Source organism: Oncorhynchus mykiss, chromosome 13 (assembly GCF_013265735.2).
Source record: "Oncorhynchus mykiss isolate Arlee chromosome 13, USDA_OmykA_1.1, whole genome shotgun sequence".
In the NCBI taxonomy this organism is placed as follows: domain Eukaryota; kingdom Metazoa; phylum Chordata; class Actinopteri; order Salmoniformes; family Salmonidae; genus Oncorhynchus; species Oncorhynchus mykiss.
The window spans coordinates 51214438-51233558 of NC_048577.1; the positions used below are offsets into that span (position 1 = coordinate 51214438).

The 19121-nt window shown below is 44.5% G+C and overlaps 1 protein-coding gene across 1 annotated transcript in view; it reads right to left on the bottom strand.

The window, feature by feature from the left end:
- Positions 1–15760, bottom strand: part of LOC110485210 (adhesion G protein-coupled receptor L1) — a 219579-nt gene extending 203819 nt beyond the window's left edge. Inside the window, exon 1 of the mRNA XM_036941434.1 lies at positions 14439–15760. The gene's annotated coding sequence lies outside the window, so the exon portion shown is untranslated. The remainder of the gene's footprint in view (positions 1–14438) is intronic.
- Between the last annotated feature and the right edge of the window lie 3361 nt (positions 15761–19121).

A 19121-nucleotide genomic window follows, 5' to 3' on the forward strand; every position in this document is an offset into this window, starting at 1 on the left:
ACAACGTGAGGATACCAACGCCCCTACAACGTGAGGATACCAACGCCCCTGTTGTGCCCTGAGATGGTGAACAGCTACAACGTGAGGATACCAACGCCCCTGCAGTGCCCTGAGATGGTGAACAGCTACAACGTGAGGATACCAACAGCCCTGCAGTGCCCTGAGATGGTGAACAGCTACAACGTGAGGATACCAACGCCCCTGTAGTGCCCTGAGATGGTGAACAGCTACAACGTGAGGACACCAACAGCCCTGTAGTGCCCTGAGATGGTGAACAGCTACAACGTGAGGATACCAACGCCCCTGTAGTGCCCTGAGATGGTGAACAGCTACAACGTGAGGATACCGACAGCCCTGTAGTGCCCTGAGATGGTGAACAGCTACAATGTGAGGATGGGCAGATACAACTGACTATTTCTTCACTCTCTCGCTATCTCCTCTCCTCGTCTAAAAAGACATCTTGTCATCTTCCCATCCAGCATATACCACCACTCTAATTCCTAACACCCAAGTGTGTGTGTGTGTGTGTGTGTGTGTGTGTGTGTGTGCGTGCGTGCGCGTGTGTGTGTGATTCATAAACAAATACATCCTCCTCCCCTAAAAACAGACCAACAATCTCCTCTATTTACAAACTCCAACCAGCAGACTACATCATCCAATTCCAATCACCCCATCATACCCCACTATGCCCAATTACTTATGCCCCAATCTCTCTTCAACAGCCATACTGCCCACCTACACCCAGCTATGCCCTTTCACCAGACTCTACCCTCACCCAGTTTGCTCAATCCCATCCTGTTATCTCCGTATAATCATGCTGACACTAAGCTCTACAGATGTAGGATCTTAATATGACCCAGTTTGCTAAAGCAGGAAAATAATGTGAATTATTATGTGGATTATAATTAATGGACCTCTTTTGTAGGGGTTGATAGATTTTTCGTTACGGCAAATCAAGTCTGACATTTGAAATGGAAATGACAAACTTCAGAAGCCTTTTTATACCTTGAATACACTACTGTGCAGGAAATGTCTCTGCAACAAGAGAGTGATCAAATTAAGATCTACATCTGTATGTCAAAATGCCCCCCTACCCCCCCCCCCCCCCCCACACACACACACACACACACCCCATGTCCCTCTCACCCTCCAGACGCCTCTATCTCCACCGTGCAGACAGTCTACACTGAGCACAAACACCCAAACTCTCCCTCTGTGCTCTTTTCCCCATCTTTGATTTTCTGTCCATCAAGGGGGCGTGGATTAGCGCTCTCTTGTTTATCTGCTCGTCAGTTTTATCTATCTATCACAGAGCCATCCGCTCTGGCCCCCGCAGCCCGGCCACTGCATTAATCCCATATCAGCCGGCCAACCATCCATCACACTGCTGTCTATAACGTCAGATCCATCATCCGCCCATCTGTCTCCAACTGCCCCATACACAGGGATGATCTCCACGCAGAGGGGCCGCAGGGAGAGAGGGAGAGAGGGGGAATAGAGGGCGGTAGAGTGAAATTGAGAGAGAGAGAGGAGAGAGAGAGAGAGAGGAGAGAGATAGGAGAGAGGAGAGAGAGGAGAGAGAGAGAGAGAAGAGAGATAGGAGAGAGGAGAGAGAGAGAGAGAGAGAGATAGGAGAGAGAGGAGAGAGAGAGAGAGAGAGAGAGAGAGAGGAGATAGATAGGAGAGAGGAGAGAGAGGAGAGAGAGAGAGAATAAGGGATACATTGAGAGAGAGAGTGAAGGATAAAATTACACTCTGCATCCCCTCCCCACCCCCCCTCCCTCCTTCCTTACCTCTCTCCCTCCTTCCTTCCTTCCTTACCTCCTTCCTTCCTTCCCTCCTTACTTCCCTCCCTAACTCCCTCCTGTCCTGCTGACAGGATTCTCTTCATGTCACTACATGCTTATTACCCATTCCGTTTGTTTCCCTGTAATTTGTTTGTTTTCCTCGCCTTGCTAATTCCAGCCAGTGGGAAGAGTGCCAGGCTACCAGCGCAAGCTAGTACACCGCTGAGGAAGAGGAGGGGTCATACACTCCCCATAAACTCCCATAAAGCCCTGGTGCATGCTGGGAGGATCCCTGGCCCCTCACTTTTCAGTAGAACGGTCACTGCAGAGCAGGGATAGGCTGGGGATATTGTCTAAAGCCTCCAGCTTTAAAATGGCTCAATATCTGGGTTCATTCAGGGTCGTTTGTACCATCCATATCTGCTAACGTGTGGGGTGAGTGAGAGGGCACGTGTGCTCAGGAGTGAAGGTGAGTGGAGGGCGAATGCTAGGACAGAGACAGGATGTGGGAGTGGACAAGGGAGCATGTTAGTGCACTCAGGGGCAGGTGAGAGTACACAAGCAGGAAGAGGCTAGATGTGCAAACAGGCAAGTGAGTGCAAAGCCATTTTGGTTAGGGTACACTTTGAGTATACAGTGGCATAAGCTAGTGCGAGGTTAGATGATTGTTCATGTTAGTAGACAGATGGTGGAGGAGCAGAAGACGAGGGTATTGAGTGGCAGCCAGATGAGTGCACGATGCAGCCAATACATGCCAAGAAGTAAGTGCAGGCTAGAAGAGAGGCAATCAGTGCACAACAAGCATACAGTTAGACCAACAGAAGATCCTGGGTGTATAAAGGACACAAGGTTAGTGGTTAGTGTACAAAGGGTCAGAGTGACCATCAGTAGAAACGATGCTAGAATAGCCCTGTTAAAAGTCTTATAATCGCCTCAATGCAATTACAGAGTGCCAACCAATTATACACTGGCTTCATATTTTTCTCTGTAAATCCACAGCAGTCAGTAGAGCATGTTCTTACATACCTAGTACAAGTTCATTACAGAAACTGTCGCCTTCGAGGTCTTCCCAGAGTTATACCTATGACATGGGTTAGGTGTTGCCCCTAATATTAATGTTACTGTAGGCTACATGGTAATTATAAGGTGGGATTTGGAACCTACTGAGTAATTAATAAGAACATAGCATTTACTTCTGAATTTTATTATGTGTATGTATAATAACACATAAGAATGTGTTCTTAACTGACTTGCCTAGTTAAATAAAGGTTAAATAAAATCTAAAATATGAGCTCCTACTGTTGGTAGAGCTTGATCCCCAAACTCATTCTTTTGGAAAGGAACAACAAAGGAAACCCCTGAATGAATGTATTATTTAAAACCAACACCAGTAGGATACCTTTTGATAAAGGGATCTAGAAATGTAATTCTAAGTCCTTAAGCCTTGTGCCGTCTATAGTGAATATATTTCCGTAGAAATAGGAAGAAAGTATAATAATGTTTATTCAATTCAAAGCAAGGTAATTCCGTAGTTATCTAATGAAAATGGTGCTGTAACCCAGCAAGGACACTGCATATCATACGGTCAAGGACACTGCATATCATACGGTCAAGGACACTGCATATCATACGGTCAAGGACACTGCATATCATACGGTCAAGGACACTGCATATCATACGGTCAAGGACACTGCATATCATACGGTCAAGGACACTGCATATCATACGGTCAAGGACACTGCATATCATACGGTCAAGGACACTGCATATCATACGGTCAAGGACACTGCATATCATACGGTCAAGGACACTGCATATCATACGGTCAAGGACACTGCATATCATACGGTCAAGGACACTGCATATCATACGGTCAAGGACACTGCATATCATACGGTCAAGGACACTGCATATCATACGGTCAAGGACACTGCATATCATACGGTCAAGGACACTGCATATCATACGGTCAAGGACACTGCATATCATACGGTCAAGGACAGCCAATGTGCAAAAAGTACACAGTAACAAATGTCAGTCAGAATCAGTGAATACTCTCTGCAAACGAGATATGTTCATCACAATGGTGATTATGACTAGGGCTGTGACGGTCATGGAATTTTGGTTGACAGTTATTGTCCATCTAAATGACCGCAGTCATCCTAATAGCCTTTCGAATAGCAAAAATGGGAAGGGGAAAAAAATACATTTTCTCCTCTCCTCCGCTCCGGACTGCATGTGCTGCCCTAGAAATAAAAATAATAGAACTGGCATCCCAATTCAAGTGGGGAGGGGGCCATTGCCCAACTGAAGACTAGTTTGCAGCAGATACAGACTCAACCACACAAATGCCTGGCTGTCCCGTCTTCAGTCAGCTGTTCGTTCTACACAGCTGTCCCGTCTTCAGTCAGCTGTTTGTTCTACACAGCTGTCCCGTCTTCAGTCAGCTGTTCGTTCTACACAGCTGTCCCGTCTTCAGTCAGCTGTTCGTTCTACACAGCTGTCCCGTCTTCAGTCAGCTGTTCGTTCTACACAGCTGTCCCGTCTTCAGTCAGCTGTTCGTTCTACACAGCTGTCCCATCTTCAGTCAGCTGTTCGTTCTACACAGCTGTTCGTTCTACACAGCTGTCCCGTCTTCAGTCAGCTGTTCGTTCTACACAGCTGTTCGTTCTACACAGCTGTCCCGTCTTCAGTCAGCTGTTCGTTCTACACAGCTGTCCCGTCTTCAGTCAGCTGTTCGTTCTACACAGCTGTCCCGTCTTCAGTCAGCTGTTCGTTCTACACAGCTGTCCCGTCTTCAGTCAGCTGTTTGTTCTACACAGCTGTCCCGTCTTCAGTCAGCTGTTCGTTCTACACAGCTGTTCGTTCTACACAGCTGTCCCGTCTTCAGTCAGCTGTTCGTTCTACACAGCTGTTCGTTCTACACAGCTGTTCGTTCTACACAGCTGTTCGTTCTACACAGCTGTCCCGTCTTCAGTCAGCTGTTCGTTCTACACAGCTGTTCGTTCTACACAGCTGTTCGTTCTACACAGCTGTTCGTTCTACACAGCTGTCCCGTCTTCAGTCAGCTGTTCGTTCTACACAGCTGTCCCGTCTTCAGTCAGCTGTTCGTTCTACACAGCTGTCCCGTCTTCAGTCAGCTGTTCGTTCTACACAGCTGTCCCGTCTTCAGTCAGCTGTTTGTTCTACACAGCTGTCCCGTCTTCAGTCAGCTATTCGTTCTACACAGCTGTTCGTTCTACACAGCTGTCCTGTCTTCAGTCAGCTGTATGTATTTTATGAGGGTTATTTTATTTTCATGACTGTCTTCATCCATAACCGTCGGTTACATGGTTATACGGTAATTGAGCCAGACCTAATAATGACTGCAGAATGTCAATGTAGCTACAAACGACAGTTTTTTAAAAGTTTTCTTTAAATGAAATACCGTATCTATCCGTATATATACCTTTTTATCTAGCCCTGTTTTTATTTGGGGTTTCTACATGAACATGGATGAGGAGGATGGAGGAAGGCTCTTTCTTTCATCTATAATGAGCACAAACAAACATCTCCAACAAATGTTATTGTTTGACTGGCACTGCATCAGGGTAGACAGCTGTCAGGAGGAATCCTTCTCTATCCTCAGTAGAACTCAGTTCATTAGTAAGACAGCTTTACTCAGGGTTCCCTGTTCTAGTTGGAACAAACACTACTCTGACATACTGTACCTGCCGGTACGCAATACAATTTGACTCATCATTCCGCAATACCTGTCTGTGTGTATGTGTGTGTGTAAATGTGTGTGTGTATATATATGTGTATGCGTGTGTATCTGTGTGTGTGTATATATGTGTATGTGTGTGTATGTGTGTGTGTAATGTGTGTGTGTATATATGTGTGTGTGTGTATATATGTATATGTGTGTGTATCTGTGTGTGTATATATGTGTATGTGTGTGTGTATCTGTGTGTGTGTAAATGTGTGTGTGTAATGTGTGTGTGTGTATATATGTGTATGTGTGTGTGTATCTGTGTGTGTGTGTAAATGTGTGTGTGTAAGTGTGTGTGAGTGCGTGTATGTGTTGTGTACTATATTGGGGAGTGGTTGTATTATATCAGTTCTCTCTCATGCTCTCATTGCTCTGACTCCAACAAAGGGGTAAAAACCGTCCATCCATAACAGATGCAATTACCACTGGCAAAACACACACACACACACACACACACACACACGCACGCACGCACGCACGCACTCACACACACACACACACACACACACACACACACACACACACACACACACACACAGACTGAATTAATCAGGTCTTAGACAAATAGCTGTGTAGATTCAGTGGATAACCAGATCAATAGTGTACACTCAATTCATTTGAGTTCACAGAGATGTCAAATTCTGCATAGTTCCATAACACACTGATTATACGGCCACCACATTAATTCACCAGATCAATAAAACCAATCTTTCAAATAAATCAAGTCACAAGCAAAGCAATGAGCCAACTGTAGGAGGAAAAGTCTGAAATGCCCTATTCCAGAGGCATTGTAATGTCCACCATGCACTCTGAGCATCAGCAACAACAAACAATAAAATAGTCAAGGAAGAGACAGGGCATAGTAATTGGTTGTATTGGATGTAAGGCCAGTGTTTAGGAGCCGTTTTGAACAGCTGTGGTCAGTGAGGTCAGAACATGACGTGTGGTCACTGGAATACCATGTTGCTGTGAGGTCATGGTAGGTTAGGTTGTGGTCAGTGTAGTTGATTTGTGGTCTGATGATCTATGACGTGAGGTTTGTTTGTGTACGCAGTGGGATGAGCTGAGTAGAACTGGTAAAGTTCATAAAGATTGGATTGTGTGGTTATTAAACTAGGCCCCAAACTACTGTCTGTGTTAAACTATGGTTACATAACATGTCTGATATGTGTTATGTTGAAACTATATTCAACACATACTCACCTGAAAATATTAAGCCTTGAGTTCTGGTCATATTGTATGGACAATGGCAGTGAAGTGCTCCACAGTCATTGTTTGTGGTAATGAGCACCATTATAATTATATGGAAAAATAGTAGGTATTGGTATGTCCATTGGCAGTTGGACAGTGTGGTCAGTGAACATCATAAATCCAGTAGACGTTTCGTAGACGCTGTGGATCGTTGATGACAATAATACAGTAAGGAGAAGAAGGTATGAATATTGAAGGAGAGAAGAGAGGGAGAGGGAGAGGAAGAGAGGGAGAGGAGGAGAGGAGAGAGGGAGATGAGGGAGAGGGAGAGAGGGAGAGGAGAGAGGGAGAGGGAGAGGAGGAGAGGAGAGGGAGAGGAGGAGAGGGAGAGGAGGAGAGGAGAGGAGGAGAGGAGAGAGGGAGAGGAGGAGAGGGAGAGAGGGAGAGGAGGAGAGGAGGAGAGGAGCGAGGGAGAGGATGAGAGGAGAGAGGGAGAGGAGGAGAGGAGAGAGGGAGCAGGCGACAGGGCAAATCTCAGGTGAGAGATGCGTAGTCCCACTGTAATTATAATTCTTAATGAATCTACTCTGGATGCGTTCTCTGGCTCTGTCTCTCTCTCTCTACCCCCTCTCTCTCTATCTCCCCCCTCTCTGCCTCTCTCTCTGTCTCTCCCCCCTCTCTCCCCCTCTCTCTTTCTGCTCTCTCTCTCTCTCCCCTCTCTCTCTCTCTCTCTCTCTCTCTCTCTCTCTCTCTCTCCCCCCTCTCTCTCTCTCTCCTTTCTCTCATCTACCATCTGCCTATGTTTTATGCTTTAGGTGTTTTGGCTGCTTTAATTTATGAATCTACATTGGCCTGTCACCCCTTTCTTCATGAGCTCCCTCTCTCCTCCTCCCTCTGTTCCTCTACCTCTCCCTTTCTCCTTCCTCTACCTCTCCCCTGTTCCTTCCAACTCCCATTTCTACAGACACAGGCAAACAAACAGCTGCCGTTGTGTCCTTGTGGTGTCTCCTCTCTCACAGCTCAAACCCTAGCTGACACACACACATGTACACACTCTTCAAACACATCTTCTCCAGAGGGAGTGTTGCGGACACAAATAACAGCTCCCCTCACACACGGCAGAGCTGCACAGTCCTCTGTGGACTGACTCATGTCTCAGGTGAGCACTGCTGCTGCCCTTACGGAACAGGTAACCACACACACACAAACACACACACAAACACACACACACTCCGGCGCCATGCAGGCTCGCCCCCCTGTTGATGCATTTCTCTTTATCTAGCCTGATGCCTCATGGGAGCTGCTGATTGTTCTAAGAAGACAATGAATAACTTCTGCACTAATTCCTCTGCTCTGAAAGGGTCAGTGGAAGCAAGGAGCAGTGAGGAGCAGTGAGGAGCAGTGAGCAGCCAGGGAGAAGCCAGTGAGGAGCCAGGGAGGAGCCAGTGAGGAGCCAGGGAGGAGCCAGGGAGGAGCCAGTGAGGAGCCAGGGAGGAGCCAGGGAGGAGCCAGGGAGGAGCCAGTGAGGAGCCAGGGAGGAGCCAGTGAGGAGCCAGTGAGGAGCCAGTGAGGAGCAGGGAGGAGCAGTGAGGAGTCAGGGAGGAGCCAGTGAGGAGCAAGTGAGGAGCCAGGGGGTCATGTAAAGAGTGGTCTATTAGGGAGAGGAGGTGTCTCTGTGTGGCAGAGAGCGCAGGCTGACAAGATAATGAGGACAAAAGTGTCAATATTGATGCCGGTAGAGAGAGAGAGAGAGAGAGAGAGAGAGAGAGAGAGAGAGAGAGAGAGAGAGAGAGAGAGAGAGAGAGAGAGAGAGGCCAAGTGTGAAAAGGTATACTAAGGAGGAGGAGTTGAAGGAAGCTGATACTGGACTGTCACTAATAACACACACAGGCACACACACCACACACACCACGTCTCACACACCACAGCTCTGTTTCGACCAGCCCATCCCAGCAGCTTCATGACCATCACTGCTTCTACTCCAGCCAACACCCTCTGTCAAATCTATCAGAAAAGCATAGGAGATGATTGTACAAGCTATTAGGTCAATTGATCCCTGTTTCCTTTCATCTGGCCGGGATCTACTTTTTCAGACAGACAGGTTCAGCAAGGAGCCCATTTAGCCTAACGAGTAGGAAAGCTTAGCTTGGATGGTGCTAATGGTTCACCTCTCTGTCTTTCACCCTCTCTGGGAATGTCTCTTCCCTCTCACTGTCTTAGGAGGAAATACATGGAGAGACATGGGGGAATGGAAACAAGTGGAAAAAATGTGCTCTGAATCCTCTTCATTATTCTAAAAGAGATAGTTCTGAGGAGTATTTCTGTCTGTAATAAAGCCCTTTTGTGGGGAAAAACTCATTCTGATTGGCTGGGCCTGGCTCTCCATTGGGTGAGCTTGGCTGCCAAGTGGGTGGGCCTATGCCCTCCAAGGCCCACCTATGGCTGCACCCCTCCCCAGTCATGTGAAATCCATTGATTAGGACCTAATTTATTTATTTCCTTCTATGAACTGTAACTCAGTAAAATCTTTGAAAATGTTGCATGTTGCGTTTATATTGTTGTTCAGTATATAAGAGAAATACTTTTTTTACTTTAAAGGAGCAATCTGCAGTTGATACATACATTTTGGGGGGTAGAAATCCATGATTTGTACCCATTGATTATTGAAGAATGTAATTTATAAATTCCTCATAAGCTTAGTTCAACTGTTGTACCCCATCAGAATCCCCCAAAATATATGCTTGTTTTACTCTGTTTGTAAACAAATGAAACGTAAACAAACACTATATAAGCTCAAAACATAGTTAAAACTACATGTGTTATGATGGACGGTCAGTCCTTGAATCCATAGCTCTATCTATGAATTTGGGAGTGGTAACATTTCTCCAGCCCCATCCCTCAGCTTTTTACCAAAACAGGGACGGGGAATTTGCTTTGTTATTGTTTCAACTGCTGATTGCAGCTTTAAGTAAAGAGCACCTATAGCTCTGGCAGTTCCTTGAATAGAAAACACCTTCCATAACAGCTTTCATCATACTATAATAACATTTATTGCAACCAGCGGGACTAAGATCTTTTCATATACAGTATCATTATTCTTAAGTGCTGTACTTTCATTGTGTTTCAAAATGGCCACTATGGACCTCCAACTCTTTTTCAAGAACAGCATCTTACGAATCTAAATATATTTGAACAGTGAAATAATGGAGAGGGAGGTTGGAATAGACTGATGCTGTGCTGAACACTAAGGGCCGAGGCGGGGAGTGCTATGCTGCTGGATATACAATGGCAATTGTTGAGACCATAGTCTGGCTACATTTTTACTTTTCTTTCCCAGTATGAATGGAATAATCAAGCATGTTGAAAAGGGCAATCAGTCTGCCATTGTGGGCAGCAGGTTGCAGGGTGGTTGTTAGGACTGGTGTGACTTACCAGAGCGCCACGCCAATTTGGAGCCAATCCACACACACACACACACACACACACACACACACACACACACACACACACACACACACACACACACACACACACACACACACACGCTACTGTAAACGTGGGCAGATCCAAATGAGTTGCTTGGGTGGCTGAGTGGTCCATTGATTGGGCCTCTTTGAGTCTTTTCACAGCTGTAAACCAAGCCCCTTCACAGTCGATAGACACAACCCAAATACGGAGGGCAAACAATCCACTGTGTTGCTACATGGACCCATCAGGCTAATTCTACAGCCCACTCCATGTATGAAAAACAGTCCTCCTGACTGATGCTCTCTGGTCATGTTATAAATGAGGGTGGCTCAAGGATGTGCAGGATAGAGGGATGATGGGGTGAGGTTGAATCCCCCCTCCCAGCCCTCGCCCCTGTTCCAGATGTAGGAGGGCCTGTGTGACTCGTAAAGGCAGTGGCACTGGGATGCTGCAGTTACAGGCTGCTACATTCAGAGACACATTCACCCAGCAACACTTCACAACACAAAGGCCCTGACTGAGCTCCAGCCCTGAACAGCCTTGACTGGGACGCCCTGTTCCCGTCGCCTTTGTGCCTCCGCACAACAACCCAGACAATTTCTGCTTGTTGCCCATTGTGCACCTTTCTCTCTCTCCTTCGCTCACCAACTCTTTCTCTCTTTCACCCCTTCTTCTGTCCAATCACTCAGAAACATGCATTAACACCTCCACCCTGCAAAGTGTAATCTTGTCAAATACAAAAATAAGAAAAACTAATTACAGATGCAATTTTGAAGAAAAAAAAACACGATAGGGCACAATCAATTACAATAATTACTTTCTGTTTTAAAGCGTCCTTGTCTCTCCGTGTTTTTAGGGAGCTGAAACACATACAAAGTTGCCAATCAACTCTGCCTCCGATCCGCCACAATAACTGTCATTAGAATCATAATGGCTTTCCCTGTCAGAAGAAACCTTATCATTCTACACGGCTGGTAAATAACCAGCCAGCACAAGCTGCCAACAGCAGGTAAACACCCTGACCAGTGGGAGAGGAGGATGAGAGAGTAGAGAGAGAGAGAGAGAGAGAGAGAGAGAGAGAGAGAGAGAGAGAGGGGGAGAGAGAGAGAGAGATAGAGAGGGAGAGAGAGAGAGGGAGAGAGAGAGAGAGAGAGGGGGAGAGAGACAGAGAAAGCAGAGAGAGAAAGAGACAGAGAGAGACAGAGAAAGTAGAGAGAGACAGAAAAAAATGAGTAATGTAAAATACAGCACATGATAGATAGCCAGATTGTAGGTCAGACGAGGGAGAAAAAACCCATCCTTGCATAGACATGTGTGACGTTATTTAAAAAGGTATACAGATTACTAGCCAGTGCCTATGCACATCACATGAGAGGCAGTTGTACAGCAGCACTGCACAACACACTATGAAAAATGCATGGTGCTACGCAGTCTGTCTGTATCCATCAGTGAACACCTCAACCTAATGCAATGGAATGGACTGGAGCAGGCTGGCTGATCATGAATTCAGGCTACAGACTCAAATTGATGTTTTTGCTTCTTTTATGGAATATTACATGTTGTAGTGTAACAGCCTGAATTTAAAATGGATTAAATAAAAATGTTGGGTCACTGGCCTACACACAATACCGCAAAATGTCAAAGTAGAATTATGTTTTTAGAAATGTTTACAAGTTAATTACAAATGAAAAGCTAAAAACTCTCGAGTCAATAACTAGTCAACCCCTTTGTTATGGCAAGACTAAATAAGTTCAGGAGTAAAAATGTGCTAAACAAGTCACATAATACGTTGCATGGACTCACTCTGTGTGCAATAACTGTTTATTACCTCTGTACCCCACACAAACAATTATCTGTAAGGTCCCTCAGTCGAGCAGTGACACAACTAGAAAATGGCTGCCTAGCCATGGCTATCAACAAACAATTTGATAGAGCTTGAAGAATTTTTAAAAGAATGATGTGCAAATATTGTACAATCCAGGTGTGCAAAGCTCGTAGAAACGTACGCAGAAAAACTCACAGCTGTAATCACTACTAAAGGTGCTTTTACAAAGTATTGATTTAGGGGTGTGTATACTTTTGTAAATTAGATATTTCTGTATTTCATTTTCAATGCATTTACAAAACTGTCTAAAAACATGTTTTCACTTTGTCATTATGGGGTATTATGTGTGGATTCAGTCTGTAACACAACAAAATGTGGAATAAGTCAAGGGGTATGAATAGTTTCTGAAGGCACTGTAAGTACGATTTTCGTAAATGATGAATAGCAGTTCAATGGACTATCCGATGCAGCAGGTGTTCCACAGGGCACTGTGTTGTGTCCTGGGTTGTCTGTGGAGGAATTTGTATCAGCGGTGTATCTCTTGACTTAGTTTGTATTAACATATCCATTTAGTCAGCCTTATGAGTAGCTTTGGGGGATGAACCAATTCATATGCTGAACAGGGTGGATGTTGCTAGGGAAATATGGAGAGGACCGTAGGAGCCACTAGTATTATTTGTATGAAAAATTGGTGTGTGTGTGTGCGCGTGTGTGCGTGTGTTAGAGCTAGAATATGGATTGAATATAAACATGGCTTTATTTTCATATAGGTTTGGATGCAAATGATTTCTTCAGTACATGTGAATATTTGAGTCTTCACGTATTACGTATGGCTTCTATTACGCCAACCGCCAAAACACTATCGAAATGATTTCAGTGATATAAATCCACTTCTGATTACCGGCATATTACAACATGGGGGTATCATTAATATCATGCTAATGCCTGACTATTAATCATCCCACTGAAATCCAATAATCATTTTTCTGATGGTGATGTGACAAGCAGACAGAGACGCATAAATCCTTCTGTCTTGTCTTCAAGCAGAGAGAATGTTTGGCTTTCAACCATTTCTAGAAGGATGCCAGAGGCTTCTTGAACGCACAAAATAACCGCTTTAATATGTAAAGGGATTTGAATTCCAGTGAGCCTGTTATGGGCCTTTTGAAAGAATGGTACAATACCTGCTACTTCTCTGCAAATGTGTGGAGTGGACATTAAGATCCAGAAAATGTATCCCTCCAAAACTAACTTTGGCATGTGCTGATGTAGGCTAGAAAAACTGAGAGGCTGTTTCAATTATGTTGTTTGTATTATGTTAGTTGCGGGCTTCCATTTCCTCTGTGCCCTTACCCTAAAAATATCTGTGAAAGTATAGGCCTATTCAGTAGCGAATATGTTAATATGGAATATGAAGTGTGTGGTGTATAGGCTGGGCTACGGTTTAACGAGGTCGGGGATTAATGCTTTAGTCCCACACATTGGGGACGGGCGAGCAGTTCACTTTTGAGCTCTCCTGCGCTCTAATGCGGATTTTCTTGTATAACACGCAATGAGCCCTTAAATGATAAAAGGTGTCTCTCCGTGAGACGACCTGCTACTGTGCTGCTGCTGGAAATGGGGAAATAGATGGAGGGAGGTAGTACATCACACCGCTTATGCTGCCTCTGTCTCTTCATCGCATTTTTCTTTCACATACGCTCGTTTTTTCTTCATGGGTGGTTGGGCTCGTATAGGGCGCTGCAAGCCAGGCAATTCGTCCAGGCAAGCTTACCACGACAGTTCATCGCTCACTCATACATTAAATGTATTAAGGAAGCTGGCTCGCTTTTCTTCCCATGTCATCTGCGTACACGTCAAGCCCGTGAATGGCCCACGTCCTCTTCCATTACCAGTGTCGGACACCGGCAGTCAAATTCAAGCCAAATAGCTGTCGTGGAAGTGATTTTGCGCATAACCATAGATATCAACAGAACGTTGTACAATGTAGTATAGACTAGTTGTATAGACTAGTCCACCGTTTTCAATTTCAGGGAGATTGAGGCTAAATAACATTCAGTGAGCTTAACATTAATTCAATTTAACAATGGTCAATTTAATTAGTAATGCATTGCACGTTGCACTTCAGACATTATGTCCAATATAAATTACCTATTAATGTCCGCTTAGTCAAACACGAGTGTACACACAAAAATAACCACACGTTTTAATCATGAAGCAACTGTTGTTGACGCATCGTAAACATACTCCACATTTGTCCAAGCATAAAATATCAATAAATAAAGCTCGTTACACGCCTCTCCACCTCTCTGCCTGTGGTGACAGACAGATTCCACCGTCACATTCAGTGCAGCATCCCGTAGACCCAAATAGGCTACATGGGCTATAACATTAAAAACCTTGCTTCGTGTCCTACCTTGATTCCTCCAATCTCCTTCCTTCGTTGCTCAGTATATCTCATTCATTCTTCCTTCCCCCTCTTTTCACTCTCTCCTTCTCCTGTGGTTATCCGTCGTTTGTCATTTCTTGGTCCTTCTTCGCGCGGATGCATAAAGATAAACAATTAATAACCTGCTATCTTCAAAACAACCACTGCGAATGAAACGCGAAAAATCCTGCCGGTTAAAAATGACAAAAACAGTGGCGGCGTATCCCTCATATCATGTTTATGCTCATGGAATTATACCCATATGCGTATCAGAATAAATAGTAATGCGACCTTGCCTCACTTTAAGACATTATTTCGTTTAGGCGCGTAAAGGCGGTCCCAGTTTTCCATAATAGGCAATAACGTCTCTAGCCTAGCACATAAATGTGTGCTGCGCAGTCCGTTTGAAATAATTGTAGATAAGCCGTTTTCAATTTGCCATTGCAAAAAGTATCTCTTTGGATGTCTTCCTAAATATTTTAGGCTTCAATGGCTAAAGACCTTTTGTTGAAGGACCGATGCGGTTCTAATGTCGGTGGTTAAGAAATTCCATTATAGGCTATCCACAATTGTTGACTCTCAATGCAGATATATCAAACCTGGAACCAAAACACAAATATCAAAGGTTCCTTTACCGACTCATGCCACGTAGAAAATAGAAGTCGTTCTGTCTCCTCTGTCAGTAGCCTATGTCGAAATGTCTGTCGCTGGTAGCCTACAGAGGACTTCTACGCACTCAAGAACATTCAAGTAGTCTATTCTCGCACATTTTGCATGAATGAACTAAAGATTCCAAATTATTGTGTGCGAATATTCATAGATTGATGGTGCCCCTCAGCTGAAGCGAACTTCCTCAGCGATGTCAACGGGTAGGCTATAAGATTATTTATTGAAAGATGGATGTTGGATAATTTATGTTAAATTGAAAGGCTATCATGCGGCTACAAAATAACGACTAATAGTTCTGCAGAGCGTTTGGCTCATATTTCAATAACCAAACACAATGGCATTTTTTCCCCACAAAAGCAAGCAAGTTTAGCTAGTTCATCTTTCCTGTGATGCAAATGTCATATGTCGTTGCCTGTGATGACAGACTGGCAGGCGAGGCGCGCATCTGGCTGTTCACCGCGTAGCATTCAGCGTCGCACATATGTTGCTTATTAAAAATCGCGAAATCTCCACCGAGAAGTCTATATTTCAGGTGAAGTCCTCGAGGCGATAATTAGATTCCCTAGTCGACGTTTGGTCCCTATAGACAGGCGCCACCGTGCACGCAGAAACATAAATGTTATTTCAGGGTTGTGATTCTCATCTTGTTATTCATTTACGTGCAGACTACGTATCCTAGACTACGTGTTCGGGTTTATGGTCGTGGCATGGGAGGAAGCAGAGAGAAGACGAAGGAAAGGTGAGAAGGACACAGGGTAAGCTATGTATGTTCCTTTACAGGAGTGCCTCGTTGAGAAGGACGCCGAGGAAAGCAGCATTGGTGAAAGAGTATTGTTTCACCGCGTGATGCCGCTCCCTAGTGAAGGCGCTCAGGACCGTAACAGGAACGACAAGTCTTTTGTATAATAATAGCCTAAGCCTACACCCAAGTCCCCATATAAAACTGCAGTCAGATACGCTATATTACGCGAATCACATTGCATGCTGTCCAATACACTATTAGGCTATTTTGTCTCCGGGTTCCAAATGAAACCAATCACAGTCTTGGTCTGTACTTTATAACGGGATTGTGAAGGCTAGTAGACCTAGTAGTAGACTATGCATGACAGGTTTACATAGTTTAGAAATCAGCCACATCAGCGAACTATGTGTTAAACATCAACATTACAATCACAATGTCAACCAATGAGTTATAACTACTGATTTATAACATATGTTATACTGAATCATCTATAAACTATTACATCGCATAACAACACCGCTATAAAGTACGCCTTCATTTAAAGTGATCTGCTGACAATTAGTAGCCTATAGGCTCGCTTGCTTACTTGCTCATGGTGGCGCAATGTGCTGGACAGTGGCATGTCATAGCTCTCTGTTGTTCATATCAGCTGGTAGGTCCTCCATTCTGAGACCAGTGTCTGGACAGATGTCCACATTGGTTCCATGTGGCTTTACTAAACGTCTTCGCTCATTAGATAGTACCCACAGTATGAAACTGCTCAGGATGTCTCACACAGTACAACAACTAACAACAGACTGTAAGGTGTTTGAATATGACCTTTTTGTGGGAGTAGACCTACCCTGCATCCATTTCATTTGCAGCAGCATCCTCCATAGTTTATTCAATTGACACATGGCTGAAAAGGAAAACAATTCCTTGCAAAGGGTAACATTACATTATTACATTATTACATTAGTTCTAGAATATTTCAAACCGCCTGATGGAATTGAAGCGGATTACTTTGACAGCAGTGGGTTTGGACCTGAATCAATCTGACCCATATCTGAGACATTATACAACTAACTAAAGGAAGGCTTTTTGTCAAATAGACAGTGGATTGATCCATTATGTAACCCATGCATTTGTAGGGGTCAAACAGGTCTAACTTCAGTTCCAATTCAATTGCATTGCAATAGCTTTTGGTCTGTAGTCTGTAGGTGTGCAGGATGATAACTATCCACCTCTTCCATGCTAGGGCCACTGTTCTGTCCATAGAAATGGCATTGCTAGAACAGCACCGTCATGGCCTCATTCACTTGAAAAGGGAACTTCATTCTAATCATTCTATTTTTATGGTTCTCTTCCTGATTGCACCGCCCTCTGAAGGCTCCATCTCTGACTGACTTTCATGGACCAGCTCATCTGATTCTTGCCTCCAATAAAGACTATACAATGTAATTTGCATTGCATCATTATGTGAAAGCAAGCCTCCCCAGCTTTTTCAAGATCAAATGTCACAGTAGATTTCTGCAGACAGCCACACAGCTGTATATACATGGGAGAGATTGAGGCTGTGTCACCTATGGTAGTGTAATGTACTGTAGCGAGCCATGAATCAGACAGTCACACAGCTGTATATACATGGGAGAGATTGAAGCTGTGTCACCTATGGTAGTGTAATGTACTGCAGCGAGCCATGAATCAGACAGTCACACAGCTGTATATACATGGGAGAGATTGAAGCTGTGTCACCTATGGTAGTGTAATGTACTGCAGCGAGCCATGAATCAGACAGTCACACAGCTGTATATACATGGGAGAGATTGAGGCTGTGTCACCTATGGTAGTGTAATGTACTGCAGCGAGCCATGAATCAGACAGTCACACAGCTGTATATACATGGGAGAGATTGAAGCTGTGTCACCTATGGTAGTGTAATGTACTACAGCGAGCCATGAATCAGACAGTCACACAGCTGTATATACATGGGAGAGATTGAAGCTGTGTCACCTATGGTAGTGTAATGTACTACAGCGAGCCATGAATCAGACAGTCACACAGCTGTATATACATGGGAGAGATTGAAGCTGTGTCACCTATGGTAGTGTAATGTACTACAGCGAGCCATGAATCAGACAGTCACACAGCTGTATATACATGGGAGAGATTGAAGCTGTGTCACCTATGGTAGTGTAATGTACTGCAGCGAGCCATGAATCAGACAGTCACACAGCTGTATATACATGGGAGAGATTGAAGCTGTGTCACCTATGGTAGTGTAATGTACTGCAGCGAGCCATGAATCAGACAGTCACACAGCTGTATATACATGGGAGAGATTGAAGCTGTGTCACCTATGGTAGTGTAATGTACTACAGCGAGCCATGAATCAGACAGTCACACAGCTGTATATACATGGGAGAGATTGAAGCTGTGTCACCTATGGTAGTGTAATGTACTGCAGCGTGCCATGAATCAGACAGTCACACAGCTGTATATACATGGGAGAGATTGAAGCTGTGTCACCTATGGTAGTGTAATGTACTACAGCGAGCCATGAATCAGACAGTCACACAGCTGTATATACATGGGAGAGATTGAAGCTGTGTCACCTATGGTAGTGTAATGTACTGCAGCGTGCCATGAATCAGACAGTCACACAGCTGTATATACATGGGAGAGATTGAAGCTGTGTCACCTATGGTAGTGTAATGTACTGCAGCGTGCCATGAATCAGACAGTCACACAGCTGTATATACATGGGAGAGATTGAAGCTGTGTCACCTATGGTAGTGTAATGTACTGCAGCGAGCCATGAATCAGACAGTCACACAGCTGTATATACATGGGAGAGATTGAAGCTGTGTCACCTATGGTAGTGTAATGTACTGCAGCGAGCCATGAATCAGACAGTCACACAGCTGTATATACATGGGAGAGATTGAAGCTGTGTCACCTATGGTAGTGTAATGTACTGCAGCGAGCCATGAATCAGACAGTCACACAGCTGTATATACATGGGAGAGATTGAAGCTGTGTCACCTATGGTAGTGTAATGTACTACAGCGAGCCATGAATCAGACAGTCACACAGCTGTATATACATGGGAGAGATTGAAGCTGTGTCACCTATGGTAGTGTAATGTACTACAGCGAGCCATGAATCAGACAGTCACACAGCTGTATATACATGGGAGAGATTGAAGCTGTGTCACCTATGGTAGTGTAATGTACTACAGCGAGCCATGAATCAGACAGTCACACAGCTGTATATACATG